At 35.8% G+C, this 18,891-nt stretch overlaps 1 protein-coding gene across 1 annotated transcript in view; it reads right to left on the bottom strand.

The window, feature by feature from the left end:
* Positions 1-18,891, bottom strand: part of LOC146141129 (nesprin-1-like) — a 340,733-nt gene that overhangs the window by 153,792 nt on the left and 168,050 nt on the right. The gene's annotated exons all lie outside the window — the stretch shown is intronic.

The raw sequence follows: 18,891 nt of genomic DNA, 5'->3' as shown, positions 1-18,891 counted from the left end.
TATATAGTATAAATCCACTAAAACCCAATTTTCAACAAACGTTTAATGTTAAAAAAAAAACGCTACAGTCTGTATTCTCCAGGAAATCTCGTTTGCCAAAAATCCTCATAGCAAACCTCACAACAGATGGTTATTGGTGAACGAAAGTCTTAAACACAAACACCACGTTTTTTGCTTGGCGTTTTTATCTCAAAGGAGAAACCGCCAACGATCACAAACAAACCAATACCGGATTCAACGTCACAAGCGCCATTGTCAACGTCACCGAAGAGAAACAATCAACTGATTCAAACATGGCGTTTCGAAAAGCATTTAAGCAAATTAGGTATTGTGCCAAACTGGGTCTTTCTACACCCAGAACATTTTAAACATATTATCACAAAAGGAATTGTTGCGAAACTTGTTATGTCAAAAAATTCAGAAACTTACAGCAATTAAGTACGTTTAAGCCATAAGTTGTCATGGATGAAATAAGAGTTGTTTACATCTTTAAAAAACGTTAAACAAGTTAAATTTTATATTTGTTAGAACTTCTTAAGTGGGATACCATGGATTTGCTTTCAGCATTTTAGATGTACCTCTACGAATATGCCTTTTAATCTTACCAATGGTGCTTAGAGAAATATTTACGGCAAGTAGTACACGTACAAAAAGTTATTAACTGCTCGGTTGGTTTATCACAGGTTAAGCAGTCACATGACCTCTTGTGTACTGCAGTAAACTCTCAAATGGCGGTTGAGCAATATCCTGAGCTATTCCTGGAAGCCTATTGCTGTTTTCGCGCCTTTTCTTACGAGGGCAAATTTGAAAACTTACACTTCAGTTCCCACGCCACAGTTAACTGAATTCCCTTGGGAATATGCTGACATAATATTAAACGATAAAACTTTACAACAGCGGCATTATTTTACACAAAACACTTGCTGTAAACCATTTCTAGCTTAATTTCTTAACAGTTGGGAATTGCAATAAAAACATGTTTTACATAGGAAATATTTTGATCAAATTTCTATACGTAAAACCTTTACTATAGGGTTAGCAGTAAGGAGTCAGTGCCTTTGCACTATGTTCAAAATGAATTAAGAGGTATTCGAAACGTTTAACAAGCTACCTATAGTTTTGTATGGGCGTTGAAGTTCTTACAACTTACTCTATTAGTTTGGCATTAGTTTATTTTAATCTTGTACTGTATTTAACTTTCTAGTGCAAAAGTTAGTGGAAAACATTAGGTTTGCATAAATAAGGTTTGGTGAGTGTTCAAGTCAGCAGTAGGTGGTATAAAGATTTTAGAGCCAAATTTAAACAAACAATCAGTTGGCTGCACTTTACGCCACCTTGTGGCAGACAGCGCAGTCTAGACAATCAAGTGTTTTGAAATTCCCGCAAGAAAGGGGGCATTAAACGTGCATCCGCAATATGCATCACTCAAGCGTTCTACTGTGGGAAGTAGTGACGTGAACATTATTTGTTTAACGACACCTAGCTTCACGAATCTGCGCATCTCGTCAGCCGCACGGTGTCACAATTTGTCTTGCGTAAACAAAATAACGCTCACCTCAGAAATGAATATTGTAATTTACAATAAGGACGTTTTATATGAGTCAATCCCGGTTATTTAGTATGTTTGAATAAATGTAAAATAAATATGATTTTGATAATAAGTTAAAACTGAATACTGTTACATTTTCCGGTAAGAACTGTGTGGCTTTTATTTAACCAGTTAAACTAAACGTATGTAAGGAATGTCTTATTTTACTAACTCTCACGCTTTGTCGAAATTCCAAATTCGTTATGTGACATAATATACGGCAAAATATCCAGATGATTTAACAAGCATACTAAAATACGTAATAAGAATATCAAAGCCCATACAGAAGTAGGTATCATTTTAAACGTTTCAAATAACTCTTTATTTGAAGTTGAAAATGAATAAAAGTTTATTCGAAACGTTCAAAATGATACCTACTTCTGTATAGGCTTTGATATTCTTATTACGTCTTACTACAACCTCTAACCATTATGCTGAATATTAGAATAAATATATAAAAAAAAAGTATTTAGATGGGAAGCACTATACCGGTATGCCGTGGTAGGTGTTACTAAATATGACCAGCTTTGAGAGTTTAAGAAGAGCTAACGACGTAACGTCTGCAAGCATGCGAGGAAGGGACTTTCTAACGTATGACGAGGCGGCGTAAGTTTAAGCGCTGATGGATCGGGTTTTCAAGACGGGATAAACACCTTACTGCTGTGTCTAAACAACCTACCGGTGTAAACAATAACTTTAAGCTGGCTTTTTTAAAGCGCTGTTCAGAATTAAAATAGCCTTAAATATCGTTTGGAAAGGCTTATAATTTTTATGATGACTAGGATAAGACGATATGTACTGATGTGTTTTGCCATTCAAGGTAGGAAGTAGGCTACATTCGGATAAAAATTAGTTGATTAACAGAAGGAGACGGAATTTTATATTTCACACAATACGCTTTGACGTTTGACAGCCGATCCATTATTTGTCTTGCACTATTTCCTACACCTAAATATTAATCAAGATTCTTATTTTAATGTGTAATTAAATTTAAATTTAGCGTCAAATCGCCGGTCGTACCTATTACATATTTGAGAGCCTAAATTTTCTATTAAGTTGATTTCTAAATTTCGCATTGTAAAACGCTTCTTTTCAAAAAGTAGTTAAGTTCAAACAGTTACAAATATTTCGTTAACTGTACGACGTAAATTATTTTAGTTTTTAATAGCTTAAGAATAAGTTTTGGGGGGCTTTGTTAATCGAAAATCAACCAGCAAGGTATTCAAAACAAATTCGTAGGGTTTTTTTTTTTTTTTTTTTTTTTTTTTTTTTTTTTAAGGTATTAAAACCAAGATTTTTAGAAATTTTTCAACACAAATTAACCAGCAATGTATCAAACCAAGTCTTTTTAGGGTTTTTTTCCAAGTTTTGCGCTAAAATTTAACATTTTCAGGTTTGGTGATCCTACAAAGCGCCAGAGCCGACTGCGGTCCTTCCAGCTACAATTTAAGACTTGGTCAGATTGTTTTCCCGCACAACAAAAGCGTAGTGGGAACTCAAAACTGCTCTTGGACCTTCGTTCCTCCAGCAAGTATTCGAGGAGATGTCGTATTCACTGTCCAGTTTCTTCACGTTAAGATATTTAAGAGCACCGACTTCATCGTTTTACCGGCAGATGGTGGGCGCTTTGGTTTAAAGTGTTTTACAAAATGAGATTTTTCGGTTTATTTGACTGTTAAAATCTCTCTGCTTTAGATTTAAGTTTGATTCTTTTTTAAATGTTTTAAGCAGGTGTATGAAAAACTTTTCAGTTACAGGTCACTTTTTAACAGTTAAAAGTAAAAGCCTCTGATACGAATTTCATTTTTAAAACATGTTTTATTTCGCGTAATCACTTCAAACACCAACCTTACTCACCAGGTAGTAAGGAATTGTTTTGGGTGGAGAAATGCAGGTGGAAATGCTCAAATATCCTAAGCAACAATGATTTAATACCAAAACCCATACAGAATAAAGCGGTAACGTGTAACAATCAGGGCTGAGGAATCTGAGTTGGACGTTTTATGTGATATACTTCGAAAACAAAACAGTATCAATGTCATGGTCAACATAATTTAAAAACTATTTTGTATTGTTCTTTTTAAGCCACTTTATGATTACATAACTTGAACTTTAAATAAAATTAAAGACTATTTAAATATTTTTTGAAAACATGCGCTTTTAAAGACTTTTTACTTAGTAAATCAATTCAAAAACCTTCGAAGATTTTAAAGACTTAAACACTCTGTGGCCACCCTTTAATATTAAAACTAATAGCAAATTTTGGAGCATAATGGTTGGAGGTTGCAGTAAGACGTAATAAGAATATCAAAGCCCATACAGAAGTAGGTATCATTTTGACGTTTCGAATAACTTTTTATTCATTTTCAACATAGAAACAATAGCAAATTTAAACATCCGAAACTTATGCTCCTAAAAATTCGAGATGCTTTATTCTTTCCAGGCCTGTCAAAGATACCCCAGCGGTCCTGGAGCACAGTAACATCACCAGCCACGTGCTACAGCTTTGTGAAGAGCGAATCTGGGCTCACGGATTGTAGAACAACCCTTGACATGCTTTGCAACAGCACAATGGACTTGGTGTCCAAGGAATGGCCACCCACTATCAAAATTGCGGTCAATAAGACCTACTTTCTGTTGAACTATGCCTTCTTCAAATGTCAGAAACCACCGCAACCGAAAGGCATGTGTATTGTAGTTAAGTTTTTGTTTTTAAAACTATAAAAACTAGTGGATCTGTTTTGAAAATAATAACAAAAAATGTTAATCTCCAAAAGACAAGTTCAGGTAATCTAACGTCAAATACAAATAATTGTGTAATGTACATTGCTAGTTTATTTATAGAATGGGTTTTGGCTAATATTTTGTTTCAGGAGACATATATTTGCAAGAATTTATCCGCGTATGAAAATAAAGTTTACCGTAGTAATTTTTTGTGCTACAAAAATAAGAAAGAACATCTTTAAAGTACGATTTCAACTTTTCAAAGAGCTCATTGTTTTGGTTTTTGGTAGTACTACATAAGCACTTGTAGTTTAATAATGCGCATCGTTTTTCAGGTCCGGAACCGATTATACTTGGCCTACTCTTTGCCCTGACTTTTATTATTCTGCTCCTTCTTGCTTACTTCGTACTGTAAGTATTACACACGCACTGCAGCATGTTTTTGTATTAAATGCCTGTCCAAGCTTTTAAATCGATATCATTCCACGGTTCTTGTGATGTGCAATAGCACGGAACTCGGCGTGGCTGTAAACGATTTAAGCAAATTAAACGTGAAATTTCCACAGGTCGAAATATATAGAACCAAAAATTTGGTGAAGAAAACAACTTTAACCTTATACTACGTGTTTCTCTATTCCGATCTTATGTTTTAATATTTAATAAAAGTCATTTTATTAGGTTAGAAATAAATTATAATCGAAATTATTTAATCGAATCGACAGCAATTCTGCAGGAAAACCTATTATCAAAACTATTTTAGGTTTGAAAAACTTTATAATAAGGACCTAGACCAGGGGTTCTTAAACTTTTTTTACCGCGGACCCCCAAAATGTTTTTTGCTTTGCATAGACCCCAGTAGACAAGAAATGCTCCAAAATGACGTCATAAATTGACGTCGCAATACAAAGAGACTTCATGACTCTGTTATATCGGTCCGAAATATGTGAAAGTTCAATGGAGTCTAACTATACATTCAGTGCAAAACCGTTTAATTTTAAATTAAAGTGTTTTCTTTTAAAAATTAATTACTTTAAGTATACACTAGTTCTTTAATTAGGCCTTCATGGACCCCTAATATCAGTTCACGTACCCCCAAGAGGTCCATGGATCCCAGTTTAAGAATCCCTGACCTAGATAGTATAAATATATATATTGGACGGCTGTATAAAATATAGTAAACATTAATTACAGTAACACTTGACTGTGTGAATTTCATGTACAATGTTTTGTTTTTTCAGGCGAAGAAAGTACATTGCTAAACTTGACAAGGAAAACTTGATTGTTGAGTACGCTCGTACGTCATATGACCCAATGCCCCCTGGCACCCAAGGTCAACCGACCAGGTTCCACAACCCCCCTCAAACTGTGGGACCACCACCCCCTGGGGATCCACCTAAATTGGGTATTAGTACGTCTCCTGCATGTTTCAATCAAATTTGTATTGCAATTCGTATAGTAAGAATATCAAATCCTATACAGCATTAGGTAGAATTGTGAACGTTTCCAATATCTCTTTATTCATTTTTAACGTAATAATAATATAGATGTTGCAAATCAATAAAGGGTTATTCGAAATATTTCGAAAATATTAAAATGCTACCTACTTCTGTAGGGGCTTTCATATTCTTTCTTCGTGTAACTAAAACCTCTAGTCATTATCTTAAGATTTATTCGAAACCTTCAAAATGTTACCTATTTCTGTATGGGCTTTGATATTTTTACTACGTCTTACTACAACCTCGAACCATTATGCTTCAAAGTGTTTTGCCATTATTCACAAATGAATACATTACCACAAATATTGTTTCGTAAACCACCATATACATTTGGGTGGCAATAAAAGCGTTATAATTAAAGCACATAGCAAAAAAGTATATTCGATGTTTTTTTTTTAATCTCTGATATTTCTAGCAGTACCATTCAAAACATCTACCAGAAATTTTACTACAACGAAATTTAACTTTCCCATAAAAAATAGTTTTCTAACTTCACCTGACCAAATGACGAAATAGATTTCAAACTTTAAATAACCCAATGACAAGACGTATTTACTTCCAGAAAACAACCAAAGAAGCCCAAACCTTCCGCCCAAGGCAAACCACGATGCTGACTCACCCTACGTCAACTCAGTGACGTCATACGAGAAGTCAGTACCGCCACCTGGCGGAGTTCCCGAGTACGTGGATTTCAACCAAGATCAGCCTCCAGCGCAAAATATCGTGTACACTGCGGTGGTGGGAACAGCTAACACCAACAATTAAACGCTATTTTCGATAAGTGTAAAACAAATCTAAAGGCAAAAATGTCGAGTAGATCGACATCATCTTGATTAAGACGTTTCGATACGAACTTGTATCATCTTCAGATAAAAGTTAACATAAACTGAAAATGTTACAAGTTCGTTTTGAAACGTCTTGATCAAGATGATGTCGCTTTTTGGCTTTGCAATTAATTACCAAGCTACATTACAGATCCGTGCATAGTGTACTCATGTGATACAAATGTTTTAAAATCGATGAATCCATTCTCTGGGGTTTCTGTAAACCTTAACATTTACTGCGACACTGTAACACAATGTTCCTCAACCTATATGAGTCTAAAAATTGTTTCGATGCTTAACTTGGTTGGGTCACCGGCTGCAGTAGTTTACGTGGTAAGATTTATTGAGGTCGATCCCGAGCAAGATTTATTCACAATTGAGAAAAAATTGGGAAATTTGAATTTATTTGTGCCATTTGTCTTCTGTTTTGTTCAGTTATAAAGTTCAGCAAATAGAATTGGGTCGTCAAAACTTTGCCGTTGTGTTTACGCTTAGTATTGGCGAAATAAGGTTGAGAAACACTGCTGTAATAAAAGTTTCTCAATTTTTTTCTGCTTGCTTTACACTAAAAAAATTTAAAAACATCGCGGCAAAAATATTTCAAAAGCTTTTAAATTTGAACAGTTTGGTTTTGCGTCAAACGCACCACGAAATTAAAAAAGTCTTTTTTTTCTATTTCATGGAGCTCTAAGAGGCCATGCATCCATACATCCCCTCATTAATATCTTTACTTTTTGGTCGTGTAATATTTTATTTTGCTGTAATCGCAAAAACACTGATATTTAGACCATTTTTTGCATGTATTATAGGGTCTTTAGTTTTCAAAATTATTAAAACCACTGCCAAATTTTTATTGTATTGTTTTCTGATTTTATCTAAACATATATTAAATGACTTTTATCGAACTTTTGCGTGTGTTATACAGATTCAAAAATTAAAATAAAACGTGACAAAAATGTTTTGACGTGTTGTAAAAAAACTCAAACTGGCCACGTGTAAAATGCATTACAAGATACCCTTATATAGCTAGATTGCTATAAAAACTACAATAAAAAGGAATTATGCCGTAGATTTGTTTCGTAATTAATAAAATACAGACTGAGACTTGACTTTAACCTAAAAAAGTTGACAGTACGTGGAGTTGATTTTGAAAAACTCAATACTTATTGTTTGTAATGCGTTAAACGGATTTCAAAATGTCCAGTTGAATAAACTACAACGATAATTTTGACAAAATGTCTGGAGCTGTATTCGCTGAGTCACAATTGCCTGTTTACATTTAAATCCATCTCGCGCCAATCATGCGCAGTGTTACATCATAAGCGAAAGTAGCAGTCAGCAAAACAAGCGTCATTCGAGGGAATTCCGGAAGTGTGTTAATTATGCCAGGAATGCAAATAAAGAAAAAAAAGTACTGCAATATTGCGACTTAGCAAGTGCTAATTTTTAGGAAAAGTGAAAAAAATAAAATATAGAACATATTTAATATATTGAAAGATACACATGCGTTTAACAACTGTGATCTAGTAGCCCTTCGGTGTACGTTGAATAATGTTTGAACTGACGTATTTGTCCTTGCAATGCATGTCACGTGATGAAATGTGTAACAATACACACACAAGGTGAACTTAACAAAATGAGGATATTAGCACGAACATAGCATAAACTTCGCAAAAGTGCGTTATGGAAAGTATATTTCCTCTATTTTTTAGAAAACGCTGAGAATTTGGGAAATTCGGCGGGAAAACACTTAAAAAAAATAACTATTTCCTCATGGAAACAAGTTTTTACTTGTCGAGTGAAGTGTACAAAAAAACTGCTGCTTTGTTTTGAGAACATAGAACAACACTTTCAAAAAGGGTCAATATTTATGTATTTATTCGTTTCTGGAAAACGTGTTGGTAGTGTTATAAAACCCTTCGTCGTTGACGTGTACTAACGGGTGTCACGTTTTTTTTTCAAAGCCCGGAAAATGCTCTTTCTTAACCCGAGTAAGTTTTGTGCAAATGAATGGATGGAACCGCTTTAAATGATCACGAGTTGGAATTTAAAACTTGCATGACCAAATGACAATAATGTCACTACTTGATCCAAATCGTGATAAACGACTGTATGGCACTTGAAAGCAACACCTTCCCATAGAACAAAGGTTCTAAATATTTTGTAAAGCGGAACCCTAGAATTTTTTTGGTTTTGATTGGAGTAGGGTGGACATGAAGTTTTTTTTTAAAATGACGTCATGAAACACGTATAGGCTTTGAAAACCTACTGTTTCCGGCTGAATTCATGCGCAACTATATAAAACTTAAATCGAGTATAAATACACCCAAGAAGGCAAACTCTTTTTTCCTAATTTCCTTTTGAAAAAAATCATTTAATTTTATATTATACGATATTATTTTTATAAGGGTTTAAAAAAGCAAGCTTTATAAAGCCCCAAAACTAGTTCACGTACCCTGATCGTTCCTAAAGGCCCCAGTTAAAGAACCCCTGCTGTAGATAAACACGACAGTTTGGTATTCAATTTTCTTTATAACCAACGTTTTTTTTTAGTTTTCTAGGCTGTGTCAGGATCATTTGGATTTTCACCATAATTGATAATAATTACCGTTGGGGAGTTTTGCCTTGGACATAATTGAAGTCACGTTTCAAATCGGGAAGCAGGCGCAGTTTCGTAATAGCTATTAAGAAAGAAAATGGGAATTTAATTTTCCTCTCTAGTCTGTCACGATAAAGAGTTTATAAACTGGCGCTTAAAAGCTAGTTTCGCAAAGGGCAGTAAAACTTGATGCAGACCAGGCGCATTGCAATCAAAAAGTCCATGGCGAAAATTTTGCTCTGCTTGTTCATTGTTAAAGGTAGGTTTAAATAACTGAAATGTGTACGTTTAACTAACCCATATAAAGGTATTATACTAAAACTAAAATTTCGCATTGAATTTCGTTTTTATACTAAATAAACTGCTTGAACATCGGAAGGAATCACAAAAATATTCAAGCTTTTTAAGCTAACTTATTTTTTTTTAATTAGAATCTAGCAATTGTATGTTTTCCGAAGAGTGCACAGTCTAAAATTCGACAACATTTTAGTTAATCGAAAACATTTTGCACTTGACAGTGACACGCTAAAGGAAAAACACAAGTCGAAGTAGTTTGGTTTAAACTATTTTATGGTAAATTATTTGTCTGCAGTAACCATTGGTTGGTTTGCATAGCTTTCCTAAAGTTGTTAATTTATTTGCCAAAACGAGATTTTGGACACACCGATAAGTTTTAAATTAAGATTAAAAACAAAAAATTTCAAGTAATTAAACCTAACAAAATAACTGCTAACCGAATCTGTCGATCAATGGTGCAAGTATGGCCGGCTAGAAAAACAACTAGCCTGCAGAGGTTCGATCTCACGACCTGCGGCCATACCGGGACAGTCGCTCTACCTACTGAGCTAACACCTCAGGGAAAGCCAATTGAAAACAACCATGAAGCCAATCCTTGCTACATTCTGTTATTACAAGGCTAAATCACGGATATGTGTGTGTATCAAGGCTTGTTTAAATGTAGTCATTCATTTATCGAAATTGATTTTTTAGATCAGATGATAAAGCACTGTTATGCGAAACTGATCAACATCAAATACAAGTTTTTAAAGTGCTACTTTGTTTTAGTTTTTAAATAAGACGATTACGGCTATCAACCAAGATAAACTTTAAACCTTGTACGTTTATTTAGCCGTACTGCTCGGCACTTGCTGGGCGGCCTGTGGAGATACAATTGATTTGATTCATTCGAAAACCAACGAATATTCATTCGGAATTGAGCTTAATAAAGAGAGATGTTACTGGCAAGTAAATCCAGCACCCGACGATAAGATTGTAATGATGCAAGCCAATCTGACGTGCAAAAGTGGAACATGCGGTAAGTACACCGCTTTCGATGCTATTTGGGAATATAAGGAACGTTTTGGTCCATTTATAAAATTAGCAAAATTTAAATTTTAAGATTTCAAGTATTTTTTTTTTTTTTTTTTTTTTTTTTAATTTTTTACTAATTTCTAATTTAAGAAAAATCGGTTGGGGGTTGTAGTAAGACGTAGTTAGAATATCAAAGCCCATACAAAGGTAGGTGGCATTTTGAACATTTCGAATATCTCTCTATTAATGTTCAAAGCGCTACCTACTTCTATATGGGATTTGATATTCTTTCTACGTATTACTACAACCTCCAACCATTATGCTCCAAATCGTAACTCATATTTAAGGTTTATTTTGTACTAAAAATTAATAAAGATTTGTAAACGTTCGCAAAAGTGAATAACGATTTTGAAACGTTCACAAAACTGCCAGCCAATATGTGGTCAAGACAAACATAACTTTAATTGCAGGAACATGGAACAACACCGTAAACTGCTTCTACTCATCAAAAAGCCCAACGTTTGACCATTTGGCCGACTGCATGCAAGGCAGAGAGGGCTGCCACACCCTTCGTAAAACTGCTTGGCCGCCCAATCTGAGAACGCGGACCACCCACAACTCAATCCTCATTGTAAAGTACTGGATTAACACGTGTGACAATACACCGCAGTTCAATGCCCCACCTGTGGTTACATCGCGGGCTGATACCTCAACTACAGCCTCGACGACATCCACAGCAACCACAACACCAGCAACGACACCAGCTAAAACAACCAAAACACCAGCAAACTCAGCTCAGTTGGGAAACAAGATGTTTGCGAAAAACGACAAAGGAAGATTAGCCTTGTGGCTTGAAGGTCAATTGCTTAAACTTACCAAGCCATATCGGCGCCATTTTCTTTTAATTTTATTTGATATTTTGAGTTACTAAGAACAATTGATGCCTGGTTTGTTTTAGAGTGAATTTTTAAAACATCATATTGTTGAAACTTTTCTATAAGTTTGTGGGTGTTTTGGGTTTTACATATTATTTAGTTTAAGGGTGAATATATAAATAAGCATATTGTTGCAATGGTCCAATAGTGTCGGTGGAAGTCTTAGGCGTATTGAATCCAATTAAAATATAGAATTGACAACCAATATAAAATGGTTGCAGACCAACTGATATAACTAGTTTGGTACTAGGCCAACAAGTATGCAAAATCAGTCCTGGATAGTTACTGAGCATCAAATGTAAGAGGAATTGAATTTGCATATATGTAGTTCATTAACAGTAACATTAGTCTTGCCACCAGGCATAATAATATTCAAAAAAATGGCTACTTGAACGTCGAAACGTTGGGAAAGAATTAAAATTATCGGAGAAGTTATTCTGCCCAGTAAACTATTAACTAATTTGCAACTAACAAGTATAACTTAGGTATTCAGATTTGCATTATGCTTGACACTTGTACACCGAAAGGCAAAACATTGTTGTAAAATGCATCAAACGTCACTCGAGACCCCTTACACTTAGTTGCGTCACCCAAAATTGAGAAACATGAAAGCAGTTTCATTTTCTAGCGTTTTTATTATCACGTGTTTCGTTGCAAGTGTACACAATTTTGCTCAAGTATTGGGGAAAAACAGCTGTGCAATTCAAAGCCCCATAATCACAGCCTATATGAGTGTATGAGCTATATTTAGTTCGAACGTGAATCATAGCGTTTAGCCTGTTTAATGACGTTCAATCACGTATGTTTTGCTACAGAGTCACGGGGAAGAGCGCAGAGGTACAAGACATCCACGATAGCCCTCGGAGTTGTGTCCGGAATTCTTCTTCTCTGTATCTGCGCAGTACTTATCATCTATGCAACATCCAGGAGTAGAAAAGAAGAGCCAATTAGATTGATAAGAGGACCTTTTGACGACGGGGAGGATTACAGTAAATGATTTAATAACTTTGTATTTCTCTTGGAATCTTTCATTTTCGCGTGTGCATAAATAAACGTCGTTCGAGAATGTTTAATGTGCGTCCTTGTGTATAATTGTTATTACGGTTTTTCTTTAATTTCCAAAGAGACAATTATGGATTAAAAACAGCCAAATTAACTTTCTTGAGTGAATGAACGCTGTTCTAACTAAGAAAAGATACAAACGCAAATCAATCAAGCTTCTTACTACAAAAAAGACATAGTAAATGGACAACTCGAATTAAGATTGCTTTTAAAGTGTATAAACGTGTCCCAACGAGTAAGGGTGTGTTGTAAGAGAAGTAGCGACTGCTTTATCTAGACAGCAAATAATTCCCAATGCATGAAAAACATAATGAGGTGTTTTCCCTCCCTAACGACGTGACATCGGGTTTTTTATGAGAAAATTACAACTCATTATATTATTGGGAGTCATCAATGAAGAAAAGTAGCTCAAAGGTGGTTCATTTACGAAAATAAGATATTAATCGTTGACATAGGTTTTGGGTTTCATAGGTTTTCAATTCAGCTTGCAATCTTGAGAATTGTCTTTACTGACATTAAAACCTTTCCATAAAAATCTGCAATAACGCTTTCTATCGCGGTTGACTGGTGTACATTTAATCAGAAAACGATGGTAAAACAATTACAGTAAACGCCATATCGCCCAATCGACCATAACGCTGTAGTTTTGTTGCAATGTTAGAGCTTGTTTGTATTGCATGTTAATGAACATTTCCGCAATTTAACTGTCAGCGTTTGTTGTTACAGAATTGAAACACAGAAATTGGTAACTTGGTCGAATAAATCTTTGAGATCTATATTTTATTCCGTGATGTAATTTAGTTTAGGGTCCTTCTAAATATGTCTCCATCCTATTTTGTATGCTGAGGTTGGTGCTCAACGATAAAGAGATATAAACTTTGGCGTGCCAAGTATATTCGCAATAAAAATAAAACACGTTCAGGGTGGGGCCACCAAAACAACAAAATCGAACTGAGTGCATTAAAGATGTGAGCGCATATCTTGTTGAAAAAAACAACAACAAAAACAAAAGCTTTTTTTGTTTAAATAATACTATGTCATGGTGTTTTTACAAACGCTACAGGAGCCACATACATCAGCGGTAATGCGCTGTTAATTTTTGTTCACGTAGCTACTACGCAAGCACTTCCTGTCGCAGCGCTTCTATTAAAAGCGTGATTCCGGTTATTTTTGTGCTGAGCTTCATAAGCGCGCCCATAGCTGCCTGAATAGAGGCAACACCAATCGCGTTATAAGTGCCAGGACATCCTATTGCTGGGTCCCATTAGCAAGTGTGCATGGTTGTATTGCATTCAAAGGGCTTTCAGATTTGCACTGCAATGTAAATATAAAGACACTGCATTAGAAATGTAAGATAGTGACGTTTTATGACGAACATCGGTTACCGCAGTATCAACCATTTGTGTTGTTTCGTTAGCGTTGTGGCTGCATGCATTAGAAGTGTAAGATAGTAACATATATCGAAGTCGGTATCGGGACCCAACGGAGTCGGTTTGGTTTGCTTGAGTCGAACTCGGGACTTGACGAAATAGCACATTTGGCCGAAGTCGGACGTATTTTTAATCAAATCCGCAGCCAAATTGTTGCTCCCCGCAGATGCCTTACACCGAGTTGATTGTTATGGTTACGTGCTCTAACGTATATTGTTACTTCAGTACCAAGCATTCAAGTTAGTGTTGTTTCGTCGAGCGTTGTAGCTACAATAGCAAGGTTTGAAGATTTCATTGCAAAGAATATTTGAATAAATAACTACAAATAAATGCAGACTGTAATAATAGAAGAACAGCAATCCAGCATATAATAGATAGAAGTTAACGACTGAGTGTAGACCTGCGACGTGCATTGTTTGTCACGATCTAGAATGCAAAAGGTTTTAACAGAGGTTTACTGTTGCAACATCAATGTTTTCAACCTTTTTCAACTTAACGATTAAATTTTTTCAGCAGTTTGCATTTTTAACCAAACTTATTTTTGTAACAACATTTTTAATATAACTGCAAGCTTTGAATTCATTACGACGCCGCGAGTTTCGATAAGTTTTCAAAGGGCGTCGTCAACAAAAATTTGGGAGCCAGTAGGCTTTATTTCAAAACTACTTTAAAAAAAAAATTGTAATCGTACAGGTGGTTTTACCAAATAGAAAATTCCCCAATAGTTCCGTAAGCGTACCGCAGTGACCCTCAATTGCCTTAACCTCAACGCAACCACGAACAAATCATAGGTGTTTTTAAGCTATACTGCGGTATTGTGACGTAACACACACCGTAGCGCGTTTTCCACTGACGCTTTGTTCTGGTTCGGATCGGCGCTGGTGAAATCACCGGTAAACATTTGTCCGCTGATAATCATATGCTTGTTACGTCACAGTTGGTGGAGTAGTTGTTGCTTAGTTGTGGAGATTAGTTTAGCTTACATCAGCCTACAGTTATTTAGATGTAATGCCGCTAAGGATGTTTAATTTGTATGTCGCTCGGAAATTTGTCTTTTAAAACAAAGGTATTGTGGAGCACAAAGCAATACAGAATGGATCTTTAGTTAGAATATTTAAAATTAATGGCTCCTTTTAAACGGGTTGTAAAATTGTTATAACGCAAAATAGGTTTAATGATTTTAAAGGAGCTCAGATATACAAGGAAATATTCTTTGGTTTAAACGTAGGAACAAAATAAGGTTGAAAAATTTTACAAATATTGAATTAATAACTATTTACCTGGGGCTATGTTTAATAAGTTCTTAATTTGTTAAAAGCTCACAGAATGTAAGAAACTGATAGCTTATCCATGGATGTGGTCATACAAAGTTGAAAATGACAGAAACAGTAGGTTAACAAATGACAGAAAATTAGGTAGAAAAAGCTTTAGAGTGTGTTCTGATCGAAACACAAGCAAATCGTGTTGTTTCGCTCAATAAACGTAGAAAAAAAATCATCAGCTTAGCTCTACATATTTTGCTTAAAAATCAATTTTTTGCTAAAAAGTACATTAACCCTCAATTTGTTAACAGATATATATCTTAGGGTTAGAAAACAAGGTCTACAAAAGCTTATTTATGAACTTTGCCTCGTAAAAAGGACACTGGAGTGGATTTCGTGGACATTTAGACGAAGAATGACGACGGGGAAATATGTTTTCTTGCTACTGTTTCTAGGTAAGTAAAAGTCCCAAAAACAAGTTGACTAAACTTGTTCTTATATATACGTGCGCCATAATTGGAGACCAACCAAAGTAGAGGCAATTTCCTCATTAATTTCACGCCACACAATGTGCAAACCTTGCTTCCCTTAACGTAAGCAAGCCAAATGACGTATGCAGCAGCCATTGTCAATAGAGGTTATGCAGGTGGAAAAGCATTAGACGTAAACACGAAGGCAGCGGATAATTGAAAATCTGGAGTATATGAACCCAGGTAAACTCCGTTACAACAAAGCAAGTACGACATACTTCCTATTTCAACGAATACACTATTAAAACACCTTATATGTCCCCGTATACCCGCGATTTACCATCATATCTTGCGTTAAGTGTTTTTACCGAAAAATACTTCGACCAAATGTTAGGCAGGATAAGCAATGCTTACTGCAGCTAATTATTTGCGTTAGGGTGCGGGTTAGCGTTTCACAAGTATTGTTATTGTTTTCATTTCTAAACTTTTCACACAATGTTACATATACTTCGAAACGTCCTTTTTTCTTTGATTTCTGTTTTGAACTGCAACTATATTATTTTCCAAAGGCTCCGTTTGGTTTTCGTGTTGTTTAAAATGCATCAAGCACTTTACCTAGCCTAACGAAAGAATAATAGGAATATAATAGTACACTAAAATCCATCGCAGACTCACCGAATCTGTCGTTCAAAGATACAAACAAGGCAGGCTACAAAATCAACCAGCTTGTGGTGAGGTGCGAACTCACGACCTTCGGCCATAAATGGCTTCCGGTATAGTGTTATACGAAAGTCGTTATCGTTGGTCAAAAAGCAGCTTTAGAAGGGCTAGATCACAGTTGTTCAACACATATGTGTGAGCACCTTTTATTGAATAAGAATATAAATTGTAAAAACATTTTAGGAGCAGCGCATCATCTCATACAAGTTGCTGAGGGTGTTACGATGTTAAACAAGACAACAGGACTAGTGTACTACAGCCTCAGTTCGTTCCACAACTGGGAGTTTGTGCCTCCAAGAACCACCGATGACGATTACCTGCTCGTCATAACGTTCATCACGCTTCAGAGTTACAACTCAGGAGATTCGATCACACTTCCAGACAGTACGTAGGGCGTCATACTTAATCACTTTCTATAGCTTATTGGGAGACCGCCTATCGGTTTTGTGTATGTTCTACTTGAGTTGGGCGACATTACTTTTATAGCTATTATTATGAAGTAGCCATAAAATAATATCGCTTTTCTGCGATAAGTAATAAGAAATAAGTATGGTGGCCGGCAATGGTACGTGTACGATTAGTTTTACTTTTATCTCAACCATATTCACCGCGCTGGTCTAAAATCTTACCACACTTTTATATGGCTAACATTATTTGGGTAGGTTGCGAGTTAGTGTTTGGGTTGTGGTGAGTCAATTATTATTATTATTGTATTTATTTGTTCCTTACAATTTCAATTTGTACAACTCGTCCCGTTACTGTAAAAAATCGGTAGGATTCTGAACCAGCGCCATATTAACTTTTCCAATTCACAGACACGATTCTTCCGCGGATGACTATCGATAAAATACACGCGGAGTGGTGCGGGGTGTACAGCAAGCCGGGAAGCAAGTGTACGGCCGGCAGCACCTACAGCTCGATATGCGATAAACCGGTAAAGCAAAGCGCCTTGTGGCCGGCTGTTATGGAGAAGGAAAAACTCGCCATTTACATGCATTTCTCCTACACCTTCTTCAGATGTGGCGAGATTAAGGGGGAAAGTTGTCCGGAATCTACAACTGGTAAGTCGAGGGGTGTTTTATACAAAGCTTTCTTATTTTTTTTTTGTTTGTGATTAAATGGAGTGCGCAGTACTTCAAAACATTCAAGCTGCAAAAAAAAATTAAAGCTGCAGTAAGTAATTAGTTAGCTACGACAAGGGTTAAAAAAACGAAATGTATAACTCGTAAGTCAAGTCGTATTTTAATACAAAGCTTTCTAAATTATTTTGCTTGGTAATTAAAAGAAGAGCGCAATACTAGAAAACATTTATGCAAAACGAACAGAAGATGCTAAATTGCAAGTAAGGAATTAGTCAGTTACAACCAGGGTATAAAAACGGCTACAACAGGTAATCGAGGGGTATTTTTAAGAACATGGGTCTATACATGTTTGCTTTGGTGTTTGCAAGGAAAATATAGTACCAAAAAATGTTAACGAGGCAAAAAAATTAGACTAGTTTCACGTAACTCCTTTATTTCCACATGGATCGCTAGACAACTATTGGTGTTTGTACGCTAGTCTTGAAATCCAAGTTACACAAGTTGACTAACTTCAAATTAGCTAACATGGTAAACGTATTTTACAGCTGCACAAGGATTGCAAAAGCAATGCAACCCAATGACGGAAACCTTCGCTATACTGGGAGCCTTGCTAGCTGCTAGTCTGGCATTGGCTTGCTTTCTTTTATTCAAGTCTATGTAAGTATTGTTTTGAAGCAATGATAAGTGTCAATCTTTGTTAGTTGCCATATTTGTCTAATTCTAAACTATGTTCTAGACAACTTTATTTTGGTGAGCTACGGTTACACCAAAAAAATGTAATATTGTAATATAATTTGTCGTTAAAAGGTTCCGTCTGATTTGCACACATATTATAATGTGTAAGATGGGAAGAAATTTTGTTTTTTAGATAAAAAATGTAGTCATTTATAGAAACCAACTGCACATAACATAATAATATTAACATCAGCAACGGTATTATCTTTGTCTATTAATATACACTAGTTGCAGAAACAAATATCTCACTTAAAACACAGTCTTTATTTTAGACGTGTGGTACGGAGGTTTGTGTCATTCACAAAAGCTGTGTTTATCTCAAAACGTCAGTAAGGCTCAACTTTTAACGACACATTATATTACAATATTAATCAACAATCAGACACATCTTGCCGTTCGTAACTCTTTATATTTTATTTCACAGAACTGAACGGCGCAAGCAGGAAAACCTCAACAACGACCAGAAGCCAACTAGCGGCCACCACGACGCGCAAACATCAACCGCCAGAGGTCGCAGCGGCACTACAGCGTCAGGCAATTCAACCGCGAACGTCACCTACGAGCTTTCGGTGAAGCCAGCTTACAGATGCGCCCAAGCCCAAGGTTCCAGCTCGACTGCTGTGCATAGTAGGGGTCAGTTGGCTCCTACGAAC

This window comes from Ascidiella aspersa, chromosome 6 (assembly GCF_963924565.1).
Source record: "Ascidiella aspersa chromosome 6, kaAscAspe10.2, whole genome shotgun sequence".
NCBI classification, from domain to species: Eukaryota; Metazoa; Chordata; class Ascidiacea; order Phlebobranchia; family Ascidiidae; genus Ascidiella; species Ascidiella aspersa.
This window is presented reverse-complemented; position numbering and strand designations above follow the sequence as displayed.